The following is a 23,537-nucleotide window of genomic DNA, read 5'->3' on the forward strand; positions in this document are numbered from 1 at the left end:
CCATTACGCGTTGGCTGTCGATGTAGCTGTTCAAGACAGTTTTCGGATAATGTGTTCAAAAGTAATTCACACGAAGGCTTGTCTGTATCACCTGTAATGAATCCATAGACATCCCAGTCTATACTAGATAGGTTGAAGTCGCCTCCGATACCGCTTGTCAACTTTACAAGTAGGCTTATTTTCGTAGTTGTGCCGTAAGACTGGAACAACACATAGTTCTGTGACTTTTTAAATGTCAGTTACCGTAGATGCCCAGGCTATAGCGGTAAAAGTTGGTTGGCATTGCTCCTTACTCTTAAAAGAATTTTGAATTGATACCGTGACCTAAAATTATTTTTTCTCTCTAAATCTGGTTCTCCTTGGAAGCTGAGTTATGTAGTTTCCTCATAGTCAGAACAACTAATCTGAAAGAAACTTGCTTGCTGTTCTTGCGGAGAAGCTCTTTATCTTTTCAGTTAACTTAATTTCAGTCATCCTTTCGTTGTAGTAACGACTCGCATGCTACAGTTCTTGTCTCATTTGGTTTTATTTCCCGCTGCTATAGTCTAATGAAATAAATTGAGTGGGACGACAAAAATAGCATTTCGTGACTGTCGTCTGACTAAATTAAGATCCTTCTGGGTATAACACTGCGTAGTTCTGTGAAGGAAATCTGCTGCTACCAGTCGATGAAATATTTATTTTACAGTATTACATAAATGGCTTTTTAGAGTACAATGAAGATACGTAAGTGAAAAACATTGTTGTGAGAAGTCTTCTACACTTCCACGGTTCAGCATCTCTTCGTATAAGAAACAGGTTTAACCCCAACTCCTGGTCATTCCCTGAATCATGAGGTGATAAATAGATGTGGCTGTGAACCAGTAATGCATTTTGTTTGTTTGCAGCGATATTCTACAATGTGCGATTCCCAACAAATAACCCGCTTCTCACGAGGAAGTTTCGTTGACAGTGATTGTCGTGGAACAAAGACTGTATTTGTACTATAAGAAAATTATTGAAAATAGTTCTAATGTTACCAATCCCAGTAAATTTGTAGTTCATGAGCGTTTAAAGCAAAGGTGTATGAGTAAATGGAGCTGTGCATTTAATGAACTTACAGAGCAACCACCTTCATAACGGTGACGTTGTGTGCTAAACGCTAGCGATTTTATGTGATGTCTCATATAGACCCGAGTTAATTATCCGCTGAAGCAAAGCAAAATAAAATCTTACGTCTGGCAGTGTTTCAGCTGGCTGTGATCCAAGCGACGGATTTACATAGTGTCAACTATCCTTATCTGCTAGTTGGCTGCGTGAAATTTTTTCCTCTGTAGCGTGTATGCTGCTGGGAAACTTCCAAATGGATTACTACTCGCTCATTCAAGACCCAGCAAGGGATTTACTTTGGGCATTCTAATTGATTGACTTCCTTAGTAGGTATCATCGGTAATTCACAGTATAAACGAAGACTGTTTCAACACAAACATTCAAAGATGTAAGATAAAAATCAGTAATCATGGCTGTTGTAGTAGTATAGTAAAGCATCTAACACAGTAGTAAAGGGAGATGGTGAGAAACGTCATTGTAGGAAAGCTGGATAGGAGCAAAACTTCTTCTTTTTTTCACAAAATGCTTTTTAATAATAAGCTGCTCAGTCTTGCTTCTCCAGTGATGTGTGTATGTTTGACATAAAATATAACTGTCATTATTCTAAGACAAATTGGTTACACAATCGTGGATAATTTCGATACAGTTGAGCTTGGAAAGAATATGGGATGTTTTCAACTAATCTGTTTTACCCTACACCCTGTATAATGATTAATAACCGAAACTGGTAGATAACTAATGGGACAATAAATAGTTGGTGGTTAAAATGCATTTCATAAAGTACTTAACGGCTGTTGAACCTCACCCCATGGAAACATTAACAGAGCAGAAATGATTACCAAACAAGATAACACAGTAACCAGACGATTTCTTTAACTTGTGTTTTTCAGAGTGTACGAAGATTGATTACAGATAATGCAGCAAGCGGTACAGTTCTTAGTGTCACCAAGGTAGAGGCTGTCTGTACTAAAGTACAAATGATCGTTCAAATTGTTGAAATGGCTCTGAGCACTATGGGACTTAACATCGGAGGTCCTCAGTCCCTTAGAACTTAGAACTACTTAAACCGAACTAACCAAAGGACGTCACACACATTCATGCCTGAGGCAGGATTCGAACATGCGACCGTAGCAGTCGTTCTGTTCCGGGTTGAAGCACCTAGAACCGCTCTGCCACCGAGACAGGCTACAAATGATGGATTTGTAGCCAAACCCACATGGCGTCTGCATATTGTCAAATAGTAAAGTGGCTCGGAGCACGAGTGAGGCTTGTGGCTGCTGCACTGGTACAGGGCGCTCATAGTCCAGAGCTGCTCCAGGAGGTGCACAGAGGGCGTGTACCACCGGGTCCGCTAATCCGACTTGGCCGCTCTCAGCGTCTGAGAGGAACTTGCAGTTCCGTTGCCAACTTTGACACCTGCGGTGTGGTATCAATACACAATACCACAGTTGAGGACTACGCATGACTACATTCCCATGAGTTATTTGAACATTATATAGGGTGGTTCATTGATCCAGAACGGGCCAAATATCTCACGAAATAAGCGTCAAACGAAAAAACTACAATGAGTGAACCTTGTCTAGCTAGAAGGGGGAGACCAGATGACGCTATGGTTAGCTCGCTAGATGACGCTGCTATACGTAAAATGGATATCAACTGCGTTTTTTTTTTAATAGGATCCCCCATTTTTTATGACATAATCGTGTAGTACGTAAAGAAATATGATCGTGTAGTACGTAAAGAAATATGAGTGTTGGACCACTTTTTCACTTTCTAATAGATGGCGGTGTAATAATCACAAACATATGACTCCCAATTTTAGACGAACAGTTAGTAACAGGTAGGTTTTTTTAAACTAATATACAAAACGTAGATACACTACAGGCAATTTAAATTCCTACAGCAAGAAGAAATGCAAATGATAACCGGGCATTCATTGGAAAAATTTACTAGAACTGATATGTGATTACATTTTCACGAAATTTGGGTGCATAGATCCTGAGAAATCAATACCCAGAACAACCACCTCTGACCGTAATAACGGCCCTGATACGCCTGGGCATTGAGTCAAACAGAGCTTGGGTAACATATAGAGGTACAGCAGCTCGTGCAGCTTCAACACGATACCACAGTTCATTAAGAGTAGTGACTGGCGTATTGTGATAAGCCAGTTGCTCGGCCACCATTGACCAGACGTTTTCAATTGGTGAGAGATCTGGAGAATGTGCTGGCCAGACCAGCAGTCGAACATTATCTGTATCCAGAAAGGCCCGTACAGGACGTGCAAAATGCGGTCGTGCAATATCCTGCTGAAATGTATGGTTTCGCAGGGATTGAATGAAGGGTCGTAACACATCTTAAATGTAACGTCCACTGTTCAAAGTGCCGTCAATGCGAACAAGAGGTGACCGAGACGTGTAACCAATGGCAACCCATACCATCACGCCGGGTGATACGCCAGTATGGCGATGACGAATACAAGCTTCCAATGTGCGTTCACCGCGATGTCGCCAAACACGGATCCGACCATCATGATGCTGTAAACAAACCTGGTTTCACCCGAGAAAATGACGTTTTGCCATTCGTGCACCCAGGTTCGTCGTTGAGTACACCATCACACGCGCTCCTGTCTGTGTTTCAGCGTCAAGGGTAGCCGCATCCATAGTCTCCGAGCTGATAGTCCATCCTGCTGCAAATGTCGTCTAACTGTTCGTGCAGATGGTTGTGGTCTTGCAAACATCTCCATCTGTTGACTCAGAGATCGAGACGTGGCTGCACAATTCGTTACAGATGCCTGTCGAGATGACAGCTAGTGATAAGAGGCCGGTGGGATCCAGCACGGCGTTCCGTATTACCCTCCTGAACCCACCGATTTCATATTTTGCTAACAGTCATTGGCTCTCGAACAACGCGAGCTCCAATGTCGCGCTACAATAGACCGCGATCGCGATAGGCTACAATCCGACCTTTATCAAAGTCGGAAACTTGATGGTACTTGATGATTTCTCCTCCTTACACGAGACATCACAACAACGTTTCACCAGGCAACGTCGGTCAACTGCTGTTTCTGTATGAGAAATCGGTTGGAAACTTTGCTCATTTCAGCACGTCGTAGGTGTCGCCACCGGCGCCAACCTTGTGTGAATGCTCTAAAAAGCTAATCATTTGCACATCACAGCATCTTCTTCCTGTCCGTTAAATTTCGCATCTTTAGCACTTCATCTTCGTGGTGTAGCAGTTTTAATGTCCAGTAGTGTACATTTGATCATTTTATTTCGGTTGTTCCAATGTGATATATATACCTTTGTGAACTTACCATTTATGAGAACGCATGCTGTTACAGTGTGTTTACCTGTAAATACCACATTAATGCAATAAATGCTCAAAATAATGTCCGTCAGCCACAATGGATTTTGAAATACGAGTAACGACATTCCTCTCAACAGCGAGTAGTTCGCCTTCCGTAATGTTCGCAAATGCATTGACAATGAGCTGACGCATGTTGTCAGCCGTTGTCGGTGGATCACGATAGAAAGTATCCTTCAACTTACCACACAGAAATAAATCTGAGGACGTCAGATCGGGTGAACTTGAGGGCCATGGTATGGTGCTTCGACGACCAAGCCACCTGTCATGAAATATGCTATTCAATACAGCTTCAACCACACGCGAGCTGTGTGCCGCACATCCATCATGTTGGAAGTACATCGCCATTCTGTCATGCAGTGAAACATCTTGTAGTAACAGCGGTAGAACATTACGTAGTACATACATTGTACCATTTTGATTGCCATCGATAAAACGGGGTCCAAGTATCCTTCCTCCCACAAAGCCGCACCATACATTAACCCGCCAAGTTCGCTGATGTTCCATTTGTCGCAGCCATCGTGGATTTTCCGTTGCCCAATACTGCATATGATGCCGGTTTACGTTACCATTCTTGGTGAATGGCGCTTCGTCGCTAAATAGAACGCGTGAGAAAAAACTGTCATCATCCCGTATTTTCTCTTGTGCTCAGTGACAGCACTGTACACGACGTTAAAAGTCGTCGCCATGCAATTCGTGGTGCATAGAAATATGGTACGGGTGCAGCCGATGCTGATGTAGCATTCTCAACACCGACCTATTTGAGATTCTAATTCTGGCTCAATTTGTCTGCTATGATGTGCGGATTGGCCGCGACAGCAGCTAAAACACCTACTTGGGCATCATCATTTGTTCCAGGTTGTGGTTGACGTTTCACATGTAGTTAACACTTAGTGTTTCCTTAAATAACGTAACTATCTAGCGAACGGTCCGGACACTTGGATGATGTCGTACAGGATACTGACCAGCATATATAGGACACGCCCGTTGGCCATTTTGATCACAATAGCCATACATCAACACGATATCGACCTTTCCCGCAATTGGTAAACTGTCCACTTTAACACGGATAATATATCACGAAGCAAATACCGTATGCACTGGCGGAATGTTGCTTGATATCACGTACTTATTCATTTGTGACTCTTACAGTGGCCAGCCGGAGACACCGAGCGGTTCTAGGCGCTACAGTCTGGAACGCCTTAGACACACTGTCCAACGAGTGCAGCAAGGTGGAGTTTCCCTGATGTTTTGGGGTGGCATTATGTGGGGCCGACGTACGCGACTGGTGGTCATGGAAGTCGTCGTAACGGCTGTACGATACGGAAATGCCATCCTCCGACCGACAGTGCAACAATATCGGCTCCATATCGCCTCCATCATGCACATCTTGCGAATGCCTTCCTTCAGGATAACGAATCGCTAGACTAGTGGCTAGCATGTTGTCCAAACATGAACGCTATCGAACATTCCTGGTATTCATTGATAAGGGCTGTATATGGACGACGTGGCCCAACAACCACTCTGAGGGATCTACGCCGATTCGCCGTCGACGAATGTGATAATATGGACCATTAGTGCCTTGGTGAACTTGTGGACAGTATGCCACAACGAATACAGGCATGCATCAATGGAAGAGGACGTGCTGATGGGTGTTAGAGGTACAGGCGTGTACAGTAATCTGGACCACCACCTCTGAAGGTCTCGCTGTATGGTGATACAACATGAAATGTGTGGCTTTATGAGCAATAAAAAGAGCACAAATGACGTTTATGTTGATCTCTATTTCAGATTTCTGTACAGGTGCCGGAACTCTCGGAACCGAAGTGATGGAAAACTTGTTTTGATATGCGTGTATAAACGATCTACGAGACAACCTGAACAGTCGGATTAGGCTTTTGTAGATGATGCTGTCGTTTATCTACTAGTAAAGTCATCAGAAGATCAAGACAAGTTACAAAACGATTTACAAAAGATATTTCTATGATGCAAAAATTGTCAGTCGATCCTAAATAACACAACGTGTGAGGTCACCCACATCAGTTCCTAAAGGAATCCGTTAAACTGCGGTTACACAATAAATCAGTCAAATATATAGGCCGTAAATTCACGTAAATACCTGGAAATTACAATTAAGGACAACTTAATTGGAAGCAACACATAGAAAATGTTGTGGGGAAGGCAAACCAAAGACTGCGTTTTATTGGCAGAACACTTAGAAGATGCAACGTATCTACTAAAGAGACTGCTTACACTGCACTTGTCCGTCCTGTTTTAGAATACTGCTGAGTGTTATGACATCTTTACCAGCTAGTATAGATGGAGTACATCGAGAAAGATGAAAGGTAGCGCGCTTTGTATTATCGCGAAATAGGGGAGTCAGTGTCATCGAAATGAGGCAGGATTTGTGGGTAACATCATTAAAACAAAGACTGTTTCGTTGCGGCAGGACCTTCTTACGAAATTTCAATCACCAGCTTTCTGCTCTGAATGCGAAAATATTTTGTTGACGCCGACAAACATGTGGAGAAACGGTCACGATAATAAAGTAAGAGAAATCAGAGCTTACACGGAAAGATAAAGGTGTTCGTTTTCTCCGCGCGCTGTACGGGATTTGAATAATACAGAATCTTTGGGAAGGTGGCTCGATGAACCCTCTGCCAGGCACTTAAATGTGATTTTGGGAGTACTCATGTAGGTGTAGATATAGATGTAATGGACTTCACAGTTTCAGTAACGTTCGGACTTAACAGTAGGGAAAGTATTCGTAATTCTCACGTCAGTGCTGGTGCGGACAAACGCTCTCACCCCTTCCTTCAGTAAAACAACCAACTTTTCTGGTGGAGTACAAGAATTTACTGTGGACTCATCCAGAATCAAGTTGCGTCGTATGTGACGTTACTTCTTGATAGAGAGTTTAATGTTAAGTGGTCCTCTGAACCCGCCTAACTACTACTGACAGAGTGGCCGCTAGGTGTACTCTACAAACATACGAGGTAGTTGTGGCTGCAGCACTTTAGATGCTTGACGCATTTTTAATCGATAGTCAGGCCTACGTTAATGAAAATTCACTCCTGTCATAAGGATTGTTAGAGGAGATTAGTTAAAGATGCCGGATTTAATGCTCGTGATTATTTCCTTTTAGGGTGCATCTGAGACTCTGTCTACAAACTGTCATCCGACGAAAGGTGATGTGAAATATCAATATCCTTAGGCCATATGTTCACACGGAATGCAGAAATGTGCTTAGAACAAGGAGGAAATCGAAAGTTTCAGAGATATTAAAACTGTTTGTCGAACCGGAATTCCAAGAACGCTACTCTCACGGTACATGAAGGAGAACTGTGAAGTTTGGAAGGTAGTTGAAGATGTGCTGGTGGAAGTGAAGCAGTGGGGGCGGAGTGTATGAGACGTGTTTATATAGCTGCGGTCCGAGCTCGGCGTTCGTAGCGTCAGATGGGTCTACTTGTGATCGTTGCACTGTGTTTACAGATTACGTACAATTCGTGCCACCGCACATATGTGTCTCTTAGGTACGTTAGATGGAAACTGGTACTCTTTACTGCTTCCTAAGTGTATGGAAAATTAACTTCAATAATGGATACCTAAAGATGGAAACAAATTGCGAAACTGGAATTCCCGAGCTCAACGAGCTGTGAGCCGCTTTCGAATTGCCCGCATGAAATTAATAAGAGGTCAGGCGGACGGTGTAAACTTAATGCTGACGAGTCAACGTCCTGTCTCAATCTTTGCTCTGGCGTAGTGCACGATCAACTAATCTGTGATTGCGATTGTAGCTTTCAGTTAACGTGAGTTATGGAGTCTGTCCGAAGTGAACAGTTAGCCTGACAAATGCGCATGTTTTTCGTACTCTCAACGAAATTCCAAAGAAAACAATGTAACTCAAATTACAGACTTACGGAAACGTTGTGCAGTTCGCAACGAGGACTAGGCAGAATTTTATCCGCTCACCATCGCAAATAGAAAAAGACCTATAAACATGGATGTTAAATAAGTGATCCAATCGTGAATGGGTGTCGCGGCTGTCAAGTATACATTACCTACTGGGAACAACTGCTAGTATGCCTCACATATAATGAAACCGGCCACACTGAACATGACTGCCCGGGAGGAAAGGTTTATCTCGAATTCAGTATAACTTAACGTAAAGTCTTATTTTCCGACCTGATATCAGGACACTTTAAGTAACCGTTGGCTAACGGTTTTGCTTCAGCTGCAAGTATTTCAATTACTGTTATGATATTTTCAAGCATCTGCCGTGTTCCATTAATGGCATAATTCAGCATAAATTCTACCTCACTTCTCTCTCTCTCTCTCTCTCTCTCTCTCTCTCTCTCTCTCTCAATCATACACACACACACACACACACAACCTGAATGATGCAGTATCCGAACAACTCGTCTTTTTTTTATTAAAGTACTAAATCACACTTAAAATGTATTAATTTTCGTCATTTTCGCAAGTATTCAAATAATCTTAATTTTGGGCACCATATCCCAAAAAGAGAAGATATTGAAAACTGTGACGTATTACGCGCACAGCTGCAGACATGAATGGTGCCTCTTACTGGATGAGCGAGAGAGATGTCCTTGACTACTTCAGCGTTACATAGCAGATATCTTTGTGAAGACCTCTTCAAATAACTATTGGTGTATTCGGGTTCATGTCAGTCATATTAGAGATTACCATATTTTAGGAGACAGATGTCAGCAGCCTGAGATGAAAAATTGTAGGCTTTACTCACCCGGCATTTTCATTAACGATTCGTGTTCACGATATAGAAATACCGTTATAGGCTTAGTTTTGTGTTCTTACAAATAATACTTCAGAGACTAAGGGCAATTCACCGTGTTTAAATGAATTTGATGCGTGATATACGATTAAAGCTATCACTACCAAATTTTGGTCATCCGCTTTTGGGATGCTAAAGCACCCCAGGGCTAAATTATTGTGCACTTGCGAACAAATGTTGAGGGATGAGTCCGAATCATATCACCGGGCAGTGTTGTCAGTGCAACATATTTTAGAAGTGCCAAGGATTACTATTTCAGTCTTTCCTCTTTTACTACTCTATTAGTACATTAACGCTTGTTACAACAAGAAAACTGTAAGCATTCTGGCTCCATGCTCGTTTACACATTCTGAGGAATGCATTAATCTCTTGGCATACAACCACGAGTGTGACTTCTGTTAATGAAGTTGGGCAGAAGGAATATGAACGAGCCTGCCTTATGGGATAAAATGATAATTAAATCAAGACCCTACGCTGCCGACATGGTAGTCCGTGCGGACTGCACGTGAACAATATGAACCTAGAACACGAGTGAGATGCGTGGTTCAATAGTTCTCGATATTCCTTTAGTCATTCACCTGTACTCCTTCACTGCAGACATATGCGTCAGTTATAATACCCTAAAAGAATCAAACGACCTATGTACCTACCATGTTTGCAACGAGAACATCTAATAATGATGGTGGCAGTAATAAGTGTGTTAATATTCTGGACAGTTATTCGGTACGGCCTGTCGATCATGATAATGATGGTAGCTGTATCTTTTCCTGAACGAAAATGTCCAAGATGGTTGATCATTGAAGAAGAAAACAGTATCAGTCTTCAGTCATCGAAGCCAAGGATTTGGAAAAAGAAGTAAGGAGCTAAATATCTATGAGTAGACACAGACTACTGGCATAGGAGTACCACTTTTAGGACTATTGGGTGGAAGTACGAGAGAGTTAGACTTTTTTGCGTATTGCTTGACAACGCCCTTTGGAATAATATTGTCACGGGAACCAATCGGAATGCAGAAATGTAAATGGTCTATTAAAATATAACAAAGGAATTTGATGAGACCTGGATCCATCTCAGTCTCAATGATATTAAAATATGGGCCGCCCGGCGTAGCTGAGCGGTTCTAGGCGCCACAGACTGGAACCACGCGACCGCTACGGTCGCAGGTTCGAATCTAGCCTTGGGCATGGATGTTTGTGATGTCTTTTGGTTAGTTAGGTTTAAGTAGTTCTAAGTTCTAGGGGACTGATGACCTCAGCAGTTAAGTCCCATAGTGCTCAGAGACATTTGAACCATTTGATATTAAAATATACTTTTCTTTATACATGATAAGGGCTGAAGGACAAGAATTTCAGTTGGACTCTTCTAAGGGGACCACCGCAGAAGCACCGATATACTCATAAAGATACCACTGAAAAGATTTTTGCAAGTCACTGGGTTTTCACATATTTCAGATAACTGTTCCCTCATTATGTTAGAGAAGTAAATAACGTCGCCTGCTTCGCTAGACAGTGAATGACATATCTATCAAAGCCACAATAAACATTATCAAAGTTCCTGTATACACCAGTCACATTGTGCATCCTTATTCCCAACCAGACCTTTCTCATTTCTTTCTATATCTTCCACTACAATTATTGTTTTCATTGTCAGTATTATTTGCGTTATTATTAATGTTTGGTTATCATTTGTATTATCATTATTATTGGCAGCGGCAGTAGCAGTAGCAGAAATTCTGCCAGTATTAAATTTATTAGTTCTTAGTATTATTTACTCATATTGTTTCTGTAGACACTCAAAATGGTTTACCACTTTTTTCATATTAAAAATGGTTAATCTCTAGGTAATCGGGGTTTACCACTGTTTGTTATATTAAAATGGTTATTCTGTAGGTAATCAGGGTGTAAAAATAGTACTTATCTCTGAAACCCTGGTCTGTTGTAAGAGGGGCTTGGTGGCCTTAATCAGATGGGGATAAATAAATACAGAAATAAAAAATGTAAATAATTTCTTAAACTGACATTTGCAATAAACTATATCAATAGAAAAATTTAAGAGAAATATGTATACTGAAAGAGAACCCTACGATTGACTAATCGTTAATGAAATTTAAGGGGATGAAGTTCGTCTAAGTCTTCTGACTGATTTGATGCGGCCTGTTATGCATTCCTTTCCTATGTTAACCACTTAATCTCAGAAAGCAGTTGCAGCCTATGTTCTCAGCAGTTAACTGAATGTATTCCAGTCTCTGTCTCTCTCTCCAGTTCTTACGCTTTACAGCTCTCTCTGTCCCAGTAAATGTCCTATCACCCTTTCCCTTCTTCTTGTCAGCCTTTTCCTAATATTCCTCTCCTCTCTGATTCTGTGCAGAACCTTTACGTTCCGTACCTTGTTTGTTTACGTAATTTTCAACGTCCTTCTGGAGCACTACATCTAAAGGGCTTCGATTCCCTTCCCTTCTGATTTTGCCGCAGTCCTTGTTGCACTAATGCGCTATGATGTGTTTCAAAACATACATGTTTACAAATTACTTCCTCAAAGTAAGGACTATGTTTGATACTAGTGGACTTCTCTTGGTCAAGAATGTCCTTTCTGAAAGTCTACTTTTTACGTCCTCCTTGCACTGTCCGTAATGGGTTATTTGGCCGCCTACGTAGCACTATTGTTAAACTTCATGTAATTCCCAATACCCAATTTCTCGCTGTTCTCATTTCTGCTACTGCCCGTAAATTTCGTCCTTCTTTCCTTTACTCTCAATTCATAATGTATACTCAGACTGTTCATTCCATTCAGCATATCTTGTAATTCACCTTCACTTCAACTGTCAATAACACTGTCGTCAGCGAATCTAATCACTGATATCCGTTCACCTTCAGTTTTAATCCTACTCTTGAATCGTTCTCTTATCTCAGTCATTGCTTCTTCTATCTACAGATCGAACAGTGATGACGAAAGGCTACGTCCCTCTCTCACACCCGATTTAATCCATGCTCTTAACTCTTGGTCCTCCGATGTTATTGTTACCTCATGGTTCTTGTACATAATGCATATTACCGGTCTTCGCCTGTAGCTTACTCCAATTTTTCACCGAATCTCGAACATCTTTTAACGTTTTACATCGTCGCACACTTCTTCCCGGGCGACAAATTCTATGGGGTTGACTCGATTTTTCTCCCGTCATTCTTTTTTTATTAGTCGCATCGTCAGAACTGCCTCTGTGGATCCTTTAACAATACTATAGCCAAACCGGGTGTCAACTAACAAATCCTCAACTTTTTTCCTATCTTCTGTGTACTATCCTTGTTAGCAATTTGGCTGCGTGGACTAATATGTTCGGCGATAATTTTCGGACCCGTCGGCTCTTGTAGTCTTCGAAATTTTGTGGATGATAATTTTCCGAAAGTGTGATGCTACAACGCCAGTCTCACACACTCTACACACCAACGTCAGCCACTTCCCAAATCAACTTATAAATTCCGATGAAATCCTATCCACCCCCTCTGCTTTACTTGATCATCCAAATCTGTTTTAAATTTTGGTTCTAATTCAGTATCTCTTGTACTTAGTCTTATAAACAATTTTATCCCTCGCTGAAGGTAAGGTATGGGATAGAATTTTATAAATTGTGCGAATAGACATCGGACTATATTGCGATTTCTTAAACAAATATAAGTAAACTATTTATATTTTTAAACAAATTTAATTAAACTATTTATAACTATAGTCGAAAATGGAACATATATCGTTGGGACATAAAGTTTAAATAGAAATAATATGCTGGGTGATTCTTATACAGCAAAATTAAACTGCAATGAAAAGCTGCATTGCATATTACCATTGAACTTGGAGGATAAATGGTAGTCCATATCATTTTTTCAAAGCAGAAATCTCAAGAAACTACCAAACCATAGGGAAGTTAAAGAAACGCCACTTTCAACCCAAAATATGTTGTTCATTACAACCAGGGACAGGTTCTTAATGACCGAATATATCAGATATTGGCTACAAATGCTTGAAAGGGTACCGAATAATCTTTTCTACAAATGTAATATGGCACTTTATGATTCATATATACTGAACATCAAAACAATTTCTAAGATAAACAGAATTACTTCGAGTATGAGTTTATATTAGCAGAAGCATTATTATAAAACATGCCATCACAAGTTTTTAAAAGACAACTACCGTTATCGACCACAGATACACCAATGAGCCTGCATGCGTAATATTTGGGCTACTTTCTGAAACATATAGATCCCACGCCGTTGGAAACTCATCCAACAAGAGGTCGCAAAGTATGTAGAAGAAAATAGGAAACGAAATGAATGACATCAAAATGCAATTAATATAAATACAGTATTAGGTTACAAGTTTTTACTGATACTTTATCCATTTGCAACTAATAAATCATTTTTCTCACTGAGGAATCTACCATGTTTATTATGGATTGCGCCGAAATTATTATTTTTTCGCACTTCCTTTCATTGCACTGAAATATAAGTGTCATACGATGCATGCATTTTGCGCAGGTTGGAGCAAACGACTAAACAGCTCAGAGCCTTGGTGTGCGACCTGTAAAGGAACTGAAAATATTGTGATTTAATCGCAGAGGTGCTGAAAAATTGTTCCAGTGACACACCAGAGAAATATCTGGTAAACTTTTTATTTTTGAGAGACATAGGAACAATTTCGCTCTTCGTTTTTTATTTCTTGTATGAACGACTACTTTTTGTTCTGATGGGCTGGTGGGATGTCGTACTGTCTAATTACTAGTGTGTGTGTGTGTGTGGTAAATGAATGAGTTAAAAGATGCAAGATGTGTTTTATATTATTTTCATCGCACAACAAGCCTTATTCCCATGCCTATGGAGTATTTATGTTAAGCAGAGAAGGCGAGTTTTAGATGAAACCGAAGATCTTCAAAACGTCGCTGCTCAACAATAGAGGTACGTGATTGTGCTCTCTACTTTCCTTTCGTGGCCGCTAAAATTACTTCCGATTCGTTTTGCCGAGACATTCAGAACCTGCAATCTTCTTTTTCTTATAAAAATACTAGTCCGATGCAAAAGAAATACTCTTAGATTTAAATAATTGCCATTCTTTTACCCAGGCCACGGGGAATGATAGAACGTACGTGCCTCTACACTGAATGTACGTTCGCAATCTCCGAGTGTGTTACGACGAAATTATTACACAATGAAAATTTCTCATCAGACCGCAACCACTCGCACGCGAATGTACGTACCCTCTGAATGTATCTAGTCAGTCACGCGCGTTGTTCAAAAGCTTTACTTTTAATATTCAGTGGATTACACTTCCGAAATTAATTTTTGTTTATGCTGCAAATCGTACTTCACGCGAAGTATTTATTACGTAAGTTTCAGGCTCAATTTAATAAAAAAAAAGATTCCGAATAATAGAAATAAAGAATAACAATCAAACAAATCAAACCTAAATAAACAGAAAGAGGGAACGTTACAGACCGACCGACATTTTAACCTACTATCGCCCAAGAAGTTATGGGACAGCAGGTAGCCAAAGGGCAAAAAAATGATGTCATATTTAACATGATCGTAGAATACATGGTTCAAATTACGTACGTCTTCTTTGGAAAGAAGAATTAAATTAGCATTGTTTCTAACTAATTTTATCCGGATTTTGATACATGTTTAGCATCCGTACAGGTATATGGACAACAACAATAAATCAAGATATCACTGCATATCAGTTCAATACAGCGTCGTGGCCCTCTTCTTCTCCATTCAGTGAACCCATACACTAGAAGCTTATCGACAAACTCTACCGGAGTAAATCTATCCTTGTTGCTATTTATTAATGTTAATGCGCCACTAATAAGATCGGGAAAACAAATTTAAGACAGACCTGCGCAGCATATAGAAGTTTCACTGACATGAAATTGCTGGGATTTTGGTGTTTTCCTTCGTACCAACAATGTTAATTTTAAACTTTGATGTACCGTTGTAGCCCACAATGCATCTAAAAAGGCAACATTCCGCATACCAAAATATCAACGGAGCGGAATGAATCGGAACGCCAAAAAATTACACACTGAATTTCACGTAGCGGCAATCGCACAGACCGTCAAAACAGCACAGAAGTGGACATATCGGAGGGCCAAAAAATTCAAAAGTGTATTTCAAATGACGGATTACGACAAATCGTCAATGGAACGGCATGTCAACGTCCGAGATTCAATAAACGATTTGAAACTTCCTGGCAGATTGAAACTGTGTGCCGCACCGATACTCGATCTCGGAACCTTTGTCTCGGCCCCTCACACAGTTTTAATCTGCCAGGAAGTTTCCGATCAGCGCACAGTCTGCTGCAGAGTGTAAATCTCATTCTGGCACTGTTAGACAGTCTTACACTGGCGTCTCCTAGCTTCGAAAGTGAACGTATTGTTCCCACATTGTTCACATCTTTGAGGACTAGTATCTTCTTCCAACGTGTTTTCTTTCACTAAAGAGGCCAGATAGCTGAAAGGAAGAAAAATTATATTTTATAATAACTGGACAAAGAAAAAGGTATATTATTCGCAAATCTGAACATAATTTCACGAAAAATTTACTGTGTTAGAGGAGAAAAATACAGTTGTTTTAGTCCTTATTTAGTGTTTGGGATGAAAATAACACGACGGATGGGGTAAAAATGGTGAAATAAATATGCCCTCTAAATATTGCCTTATAGATATTATTTGTCTTAGTTGTATTTCATCCAGAAAATAATTCTGTATGATTTGAAACCTTTCAAAGTTTTTTTTTATTTTTTAAGTGAAGGCAGTTTACCGTACAAACCATGTGGAGCATCTGTTATTAACCCTAGCATTACCAACGGGGGGACCTCGTAGGCCCACTGGCTCAGTTTTTCTATGTTGTATCCACACCCTTTGATATATGAACTTGAAAGCAAAGGTAATTGTTCGTTATTGGATGTACTATTGAGTCATTACAGAATTTCGGAATAAAAATGTAATTAAAATTCATTTACTTGATTTAGTTCTCTGTGGGCCTTGGAAGCCCACCCGTAGGTAATAGCAAGGAAAGATTTACGAGGGGGAGTCTCTCGTTTCAAATTCTTACCATGAAACGAATTTTGGCATTGTTGCCGTCAGACATATTATTATGAAGCGGACCATTGATATTTTCAGTATTTCCGCTACTGTTGAACCAGCAACATGAGTAGACAACGTTTACGTGATAGTTCCATTGAAAGAGTGCTAGAAGAAGTTTTGAACGAATCAGATTTTGAGGAAAGTGAAGTGGATGATGATGTGGAAGAAATTAGAACTGATTCATCGCCTGAGAATGAAGATGAGGTTGAAGCCAATCCACCAGATAATAATGATACGGAATGTGATAAATTCATTGCAAAAAGTGGACGAGAGTATATTACGAAGCCATCTCGACAATATCGGCGTTCTGTACAAAATATAGTGCGAGAAACAATGGGGCTAGGACAACAAGGAAGAATTGCGTCTCCGAAAGAGGCTATAGAGCTCTTTTTTACACCTCAAGTCATGAATCTAATAAAACTACACTCAAATGAAGAGGCTTCTCGACTAGGTATTCAGCACACAGATGAAGATGAGTTATTTTGTTATATAGGACTCTTGCTAATCATGGGTTCAAATCATGACAATAAGATACCTGTCCAAGATTTATGGTCTTTGCTTCAGGGCCGACAAGTGTACTATGGATCAATGAGTCGGACCCGATTTTTCGAATTGTCTAAAATATTGAGGTTTGATGATAAGAACACAAGAGAAATTCATCGCCAGACTGACAAGTTTGCTCCAATGAGGGATATTTTTGAAAGCTTCAATTCTTCACTTCCATTGTATTTCATTCCAGGTCTACGTACAACAGTGGATGAGATGTTGTCTTTGTTCCGTGGTCGCTGTCCATTCAAGGTGTTTCTAAAAGAAAAACCTGGAAAATACGGCATTCTAATTCGAATGCTCTCTGATTCTGAGACTAGATATGTGATCAGCATGGACATCTATACAGGCAAGTCAGGAAATACACAGTATTCAAACGGCCCGATGGAAATTGTAAAGAGACTAATAAAACCTATTGAAAAATCAGGCCGTAATGTTACCACAGATCGGTACTATACTTCAGTGGAGCTTGCTGAGAATCTATGGAATGATTTTCACCTCACACTTGTTGGCACCCTACAGTCTAACAGACGACACATACCTGAAGAGCTGAAGACTACAACTGGCCGCAGTTTACACTCTTCCATCTTTGCTTATACTGACCCTCAGACACAGAGGCCACCAGTTACTCTTGCATCAACGCTAGTCCGCGAGAAGCCAAAGCGACTGCTGTTGATGCTTTCAACTTATCACTCAGAAGGGGTGTTGAATGAAGACTCAAAAAAGACAAACATAAATCTTTTTTATAATTCTACAAAGGGTGGCGTGGACACCATAGACCAGATGGCAAGACACTACAGCACAAAGAGAGGAACAAGAAGATGGCATTTGTCCCTCTTCTACACACTCACTGACATAGCAGCATATAATGCATATTCACTCTTTCTCCTCAACTTTCCGAATGGGAAAAAGAATTTGCTAAACCGCAGAAGGGTTTTTATCACTGACTTAGGTCTCGAACTAATAACAGCTCAAGTAGATAAACGGGCACAAAATTTGTATGGACTTCAGAAGCCAGTAATAATGGCAATGGAAAAGCATCACACAACGGAAGCTCAGCTGCTCTGTAGAACCATCATCCTCAACAGCAGAACCAGGAACACGTGGACGGTGCCACCTTTGCTGCCAAGAAGCTGCATCTAAAAAGATCAAGTACAACAAGCTGGGAAAGCCAACTGTTACCTGCTCTCAGTGCCACAAACACGTCTGTGGGAAACACTGCAGGAAGACAGTGTTGTGTGAAAAATGCGTTGCAGAATGAGACAGTAAATTTTGTTTGCTTCATGTAGTGTATCAAATTAAAGAAGTCGTTTTTATAAGAAAACACTATTTTTAAACATTACTCCAAAAAATGTATAAACTGAATCTCGTGATTTGTTCATTTTATTCCTATTATAATAACATCTTTTATTATCCAGTATACAAAAACAATGTCTAAGCATTATGAATTGTTATTAGAGGTATCAGAAGTAAATAAACTTGATTTATGATAAAATAAATTGTGGTAATCTTTATGGGCCTTTGAGCCCCCCCCCCCTGTTGGTATTACATGTAACAAAAAATACGTTGGTAATGCTAGGGTTAATACAACTTCGGCTATTACTGAACCTTATCACTGCTTATCCCCTAATAATGAAACCACATTCTAGCTACCTGTATGAGATTTGTCCATAAGGTACTGGGATAAGCGAAGTAACATTGTGTTGATGTTCAATATCCTATAAACACACCTACATTTTATGTTTACGTTGCCTCTGTTTTGTTGAAATCCGAAAATGACGAGGGTTTTTCAAGTGTAAGCCTTCTCCTCTACTGTTAAAATCTCTTGGCCTCAGAATCTGAGAGTTATGGTCAAGGTTTTCAGAAAAAGCCATTTTGTCGTGCAAAATGTTTTATTATTTCTCTATGATTAGTCTTACCAAGTTATACGCTTCTCAATGCATTAAATTTAAAATTTTCAAAATGGCTTGGATACAAATGTTAACCTTGCAACTGTATTTCAACATTTTTATCTGAAATAACAACAGTTTCCACTGATTTAAGTGATCTGATACTTGATTGATAACAATCCCAGAGACAGGACACATTACAGAATATTAAAAACGTGTATGTCATGTTGGCGGCTAATAACACGTTCACATTACACAGTACTCATAAACACGCATCTCGCCTTTTGACAGGATCAGGTCCCTTGGACTCGACAAACTGCTATGGAAAAGATTATATGAATACTGCATGTAAAATACTAACGTCTTTTACACTGCATATAGATGTGTGTACTGACTGACTTATACGTACATATGGCAACTTCAGCGCTCATTACCTTAACATGAAAAGAATTATAGGCTTGTAACTGATGATCATGGAGCATAATCAGCATGAACAAAAGCAGTTGTTAACCAGACCTGTCTGGGAGTAACATGAACATCAGTGAAAGCGAAATCAAATCGACCACCAGAAAAGAAAGAAATTCTTGGCAAACACTAACTGAACTTCTTTGAAGACAGCTTCAAACACATAAGAAGATGATAGTTAAGTATGGAAAAACCGTCCTGCCAGTATTAATGGTGACACGATCACGTCGGTTAAATATCTGAGCACGTTTAAAGCAAGCTGCAGAGAACTGTAAGACTGCGAGTGTTTGGTAAGCGTGGAATACACTGCATATGAAAAATACGTGGTTATAAACGTCTCTCTATATGTCTACCACAGTCCAAGATTGTGACATTAAGTAGACGGTGCACACATGTGGAATCTCGGCGTCAGTACATAAAACTGGTCTCACAGGCTCTCACAGTTACCATCGCTGTTAGCTTCCATTATATTAAGTATATTACGCATAAAAGTTTTAGTAAACGAAGTCAAATCATTACCTACCAGTTTAATATATTGTTTAAAGGAAAAATTTAATATTTTGGTAAAAGCATTTACGCTTATGGAGATACTTAAAAGTAACTTGCTACAAAAAAACTGCAGATATTCAAAGGGATATTTTGTTGATATAGTCTTGGTACGCTGTAACAGGATGACATAGCGAATGTATTTCTTGCAGTTTTTATAAACATATCTGTTTTTTATGTTCTTTGTTTTGCAGTCCTAATATCGTACTCGTGCAGTCACAGTTAAATCCACTTCAGAACTTTGTGTTGAAAATAATGTGGGCAATTATAGAAGCTGTGTTCATGGTGCTATAAAGTACCACCATTGGACATTTTCTTGCATTTCTTGCTACACTAACACAAGGTACCAAGCAAGAAAAAGTATGTTCTCATGAAGCCTGCTCTCATACTAAACAAACTGGTGCATGTAAGTGTGCACGAAATAACCTAAGCAGATATGTCTGCATGCGGCTGATCCGTGATACCCTAGACCTGATTGTCGTAAGCTAACCAGAAGAGCTATTGATAAAATACCCGGTAACACATACCAAACGACTCCTATTACGCTCACTTTTAGGTAATGAGAAGATCACTTCTTCGAATCAATTGCCAGACATGGTATTGATGTGAAGATACTGTTCGTGGTCTCATAGACCACCAGCATCTACATACAGGTTAAAAGTGTGACGTAAAATTCGTTGCACACAGTGCTGACGCCCCAACACAGGTTTGTGCTTCTTGTGTAGGCAGCAAGTTAAGGTCATTTCGTTTGTTAATCAGTTTATAATGAGGTAACATCAGCGTCTGTGAGAGCATTACTGATTCGTTGAATTTAGAAGTCCTGATAGGGCACCTGCATTCAACATTATGAATATGTCCCCTAAACCTTGAGTGTGTAAGACATGGAAGCATGAGCGTATGCAAGGCAACTCAGTGAAGTGTGCTGATTTCGTCATTGTAGAAGACAGCAAGTCTTGACTTCTTCCGACATGCCACAAACTGTTCACAAATCGCTTTTGCTTGCTAGGACAAGTTTGTACTTGTCGCGACTAGTTATAACTCGTGTTCTCAGCAGGAAAGTAGGAAATAATAGAGAGACACTTACTAGGAGTTGCATGTTACCTATATTGTGTCAACACAGTAATCATGATTCAGCACTTTTCTTCTTCTCGGTCATGTGTACCACTTCCCAAAATGATATAAGCCTGAGATAATATGATAAAATTACTATTGAAAACTTAATTTTTTCATTTACTGATTATTAGCTGTAATTTAGAGAGCACTTTTCTCTCGCTCAACGTTGCTGAATCTGAAGCACCCAGGAGCAGGGAGAGACAAAGCAGCAGCGCTTGTCTAATAGTCGATCAGAGTAGCACATGAAGGACTACCAGAGCCTGAAGCTGTTTGTTAGGCAGAGCGTACTGACTGTCATCTAACATCCGACTGGAGCAGTGGTTGAAGACCAGACTGCTTTCTGTTGTTTTGACAAAGTCTCGGTAGGCTGGACGTCATTATCATTGTCAACCATTTACGTAATTACTAATCCAGTAATATTACATTGTGAATGAAGTGTCTTGCAAAACTAGCAAAAGAGCATTGAAATTGTGTTAGTGGAGTATGATGTTTAACAACTGTGTTTACTGAATTTCATTTTGTTTGCAATGAAGGGTGAACCATTCCTAAAGCGCGTTAAATTAAATCCAATGATTGATCTTGAATGGGTTCCTGATGAATGTGCTGTTATACGTAGAATATGTCGTATTTAATAGATCATAGGATTGGATTTAAAGATCCCCTTCTTCAATGCCTTTTTTATATGTTTGAGAAATGGGTGTGACAAATTAACCAAGGTCTTAAAACCGATTTTTTACTGGTCTGCCACTTCCTCTTGCCCAAGTCAGGCCATGAAATATACCAAAATACAAAAAATTTGAGTTTAATGTCATTTCAAATTAGTGTTCGTAGGTACTCCGTTATTGGAAGTGCCGAACCGTTAAAGAAACTAAAGACTTTCGAGTAGAGAGATTGCTGTATGGCACTGAAATAAATAGCTCATCTGTGTGTTAGTTTTATTAAAAATGAAGAAATTTTTGGAGAACAATACACAAAACTAAACAAAGTGATAGAAATTAAAAATTCAGTGATAAACGTTCACTTACATTGTAATGCCTGCATCGAATGACCGGTTGTAGCTGGAATGCATGCTGCAAATAGGGATGCACAATGTGTGTAGTTATTATCCAATCTCAGACAACTTAAAGTTGATAACATTCTATTCTGTAACACGCTAAAGCATGTACACATATTCTAAAACCAGAATGAGAAGGTTTCTGATAGCATATTTGGCATTTGATTACAGATGGATAATGGAGGGAGAAAGTTAGACATTCGAGCTGTATCACTACAGACCAGCATTGTGGGAAACATGTAAATCTATGACAGTTGCAAGTTCCTAATACAGATTCATAACACTCAAGTTATGTAAAGATTTCTTCAGGGCTAGCACTTAGTCCTAATACTCTTTCTTGTCATTTTGTTGTGGTATGTGACCGCTGTTTGTGTTATTTATAGAAATGTTAAATTCACATTTAGTTGACTACATATAGTATAAACCAGTCAACAAACTAAAGCTCTATTTATGATGAAACGAAGTGGATGATAGCATCAATTGCTTCTAGATCATAGACCAGATTAAATTGACTTTCGACCATATGGATCCACAATGAGGAGAAACTTCTAGGTATTGAATTTGTCATAAAAACAAAAATCACAAAATAAATATTTAGGAAGAACTACAAGTATTCTAATGTACCTTCCACAGGTGCAGGAGAATTGGTTACCAGGGGTGTGGAATAAGCAAAAACTCGTAAATATATCTTTATAATTGAGCAAACAACTAGTCACAAACCATATTATACTTTCATTACACTGAGGTGCATATGATGATTATTCGGCTATTGCAGACATGCATCATCAAACAGAAAAATCATTTTAAACAATTTATAATGATGAAATTACTGCACTGAATCTGTAGAGAAGTCAGATTGTTGTAATATTCACCTTTTTTAAAAAATAAGATGTATAGTTCTGAGAAATTCATAAATTGAATGGACGGAGTTGGCCATTCATTAGACATTTAGGCGCTTCTTAACATGGACTTAATTGCCCGTGAAACTTTTTACGATTGCCATCTCAGTGAAATTATATTTTCTTGAATAGTGGAGAAAAGAACATGGCTTTAAATCTTTGTGAAGATTGTTGTTATGTTTAGTGATGAATCCATTAACTTAAATCTTTGTATGAAATTTATATATCTATTTTTAACCTAAATCATTAAACATAGCTGAGTTCTAGAGTTTACAACACAAATAATTCTTCGGGATATATTTGTATCCAGAGAACAGAAGTTTGCCTCACTCTGTTCCCCCAAAAAGTAATCCTGTATGGCATTATGGAATGAAAGTAATCATAGTATGCCAGATTTCTTATTTTTGTATCACCTACGTATCAGAACACACTCTTTGTGAATATTCCAGTTTCTCATTCGAATCAATCATATTTACAAGCACGTTTCAGTAAGGTGTATTACATATACTCCAACTGTGATCAGGGATAATCAGAATTTAAATAGTACACAGGCAGCAATCGCAAAAAATTTTTCATTGGACAGCTGTATTTAGCTGCTGATACTGTGAATATGTTCTTGCAAAGTAAC

Source organism: Schistocerca gregaria, chromosome 4 (genome assembly GCF_023897955.1).
Source record: "Schistocerca gregaria isolate iqSchGreg1 chromosome 4, iqSchGreg1.2, whole genome shotgun sequence".
In the NCBI taxonomy this organism is placed as follows: Eukaryota; Metazoa; Arthropoda; class Insecta; order Orthoptera; family Acrididae; genus Schistocerca; species Schistocerca gregaria.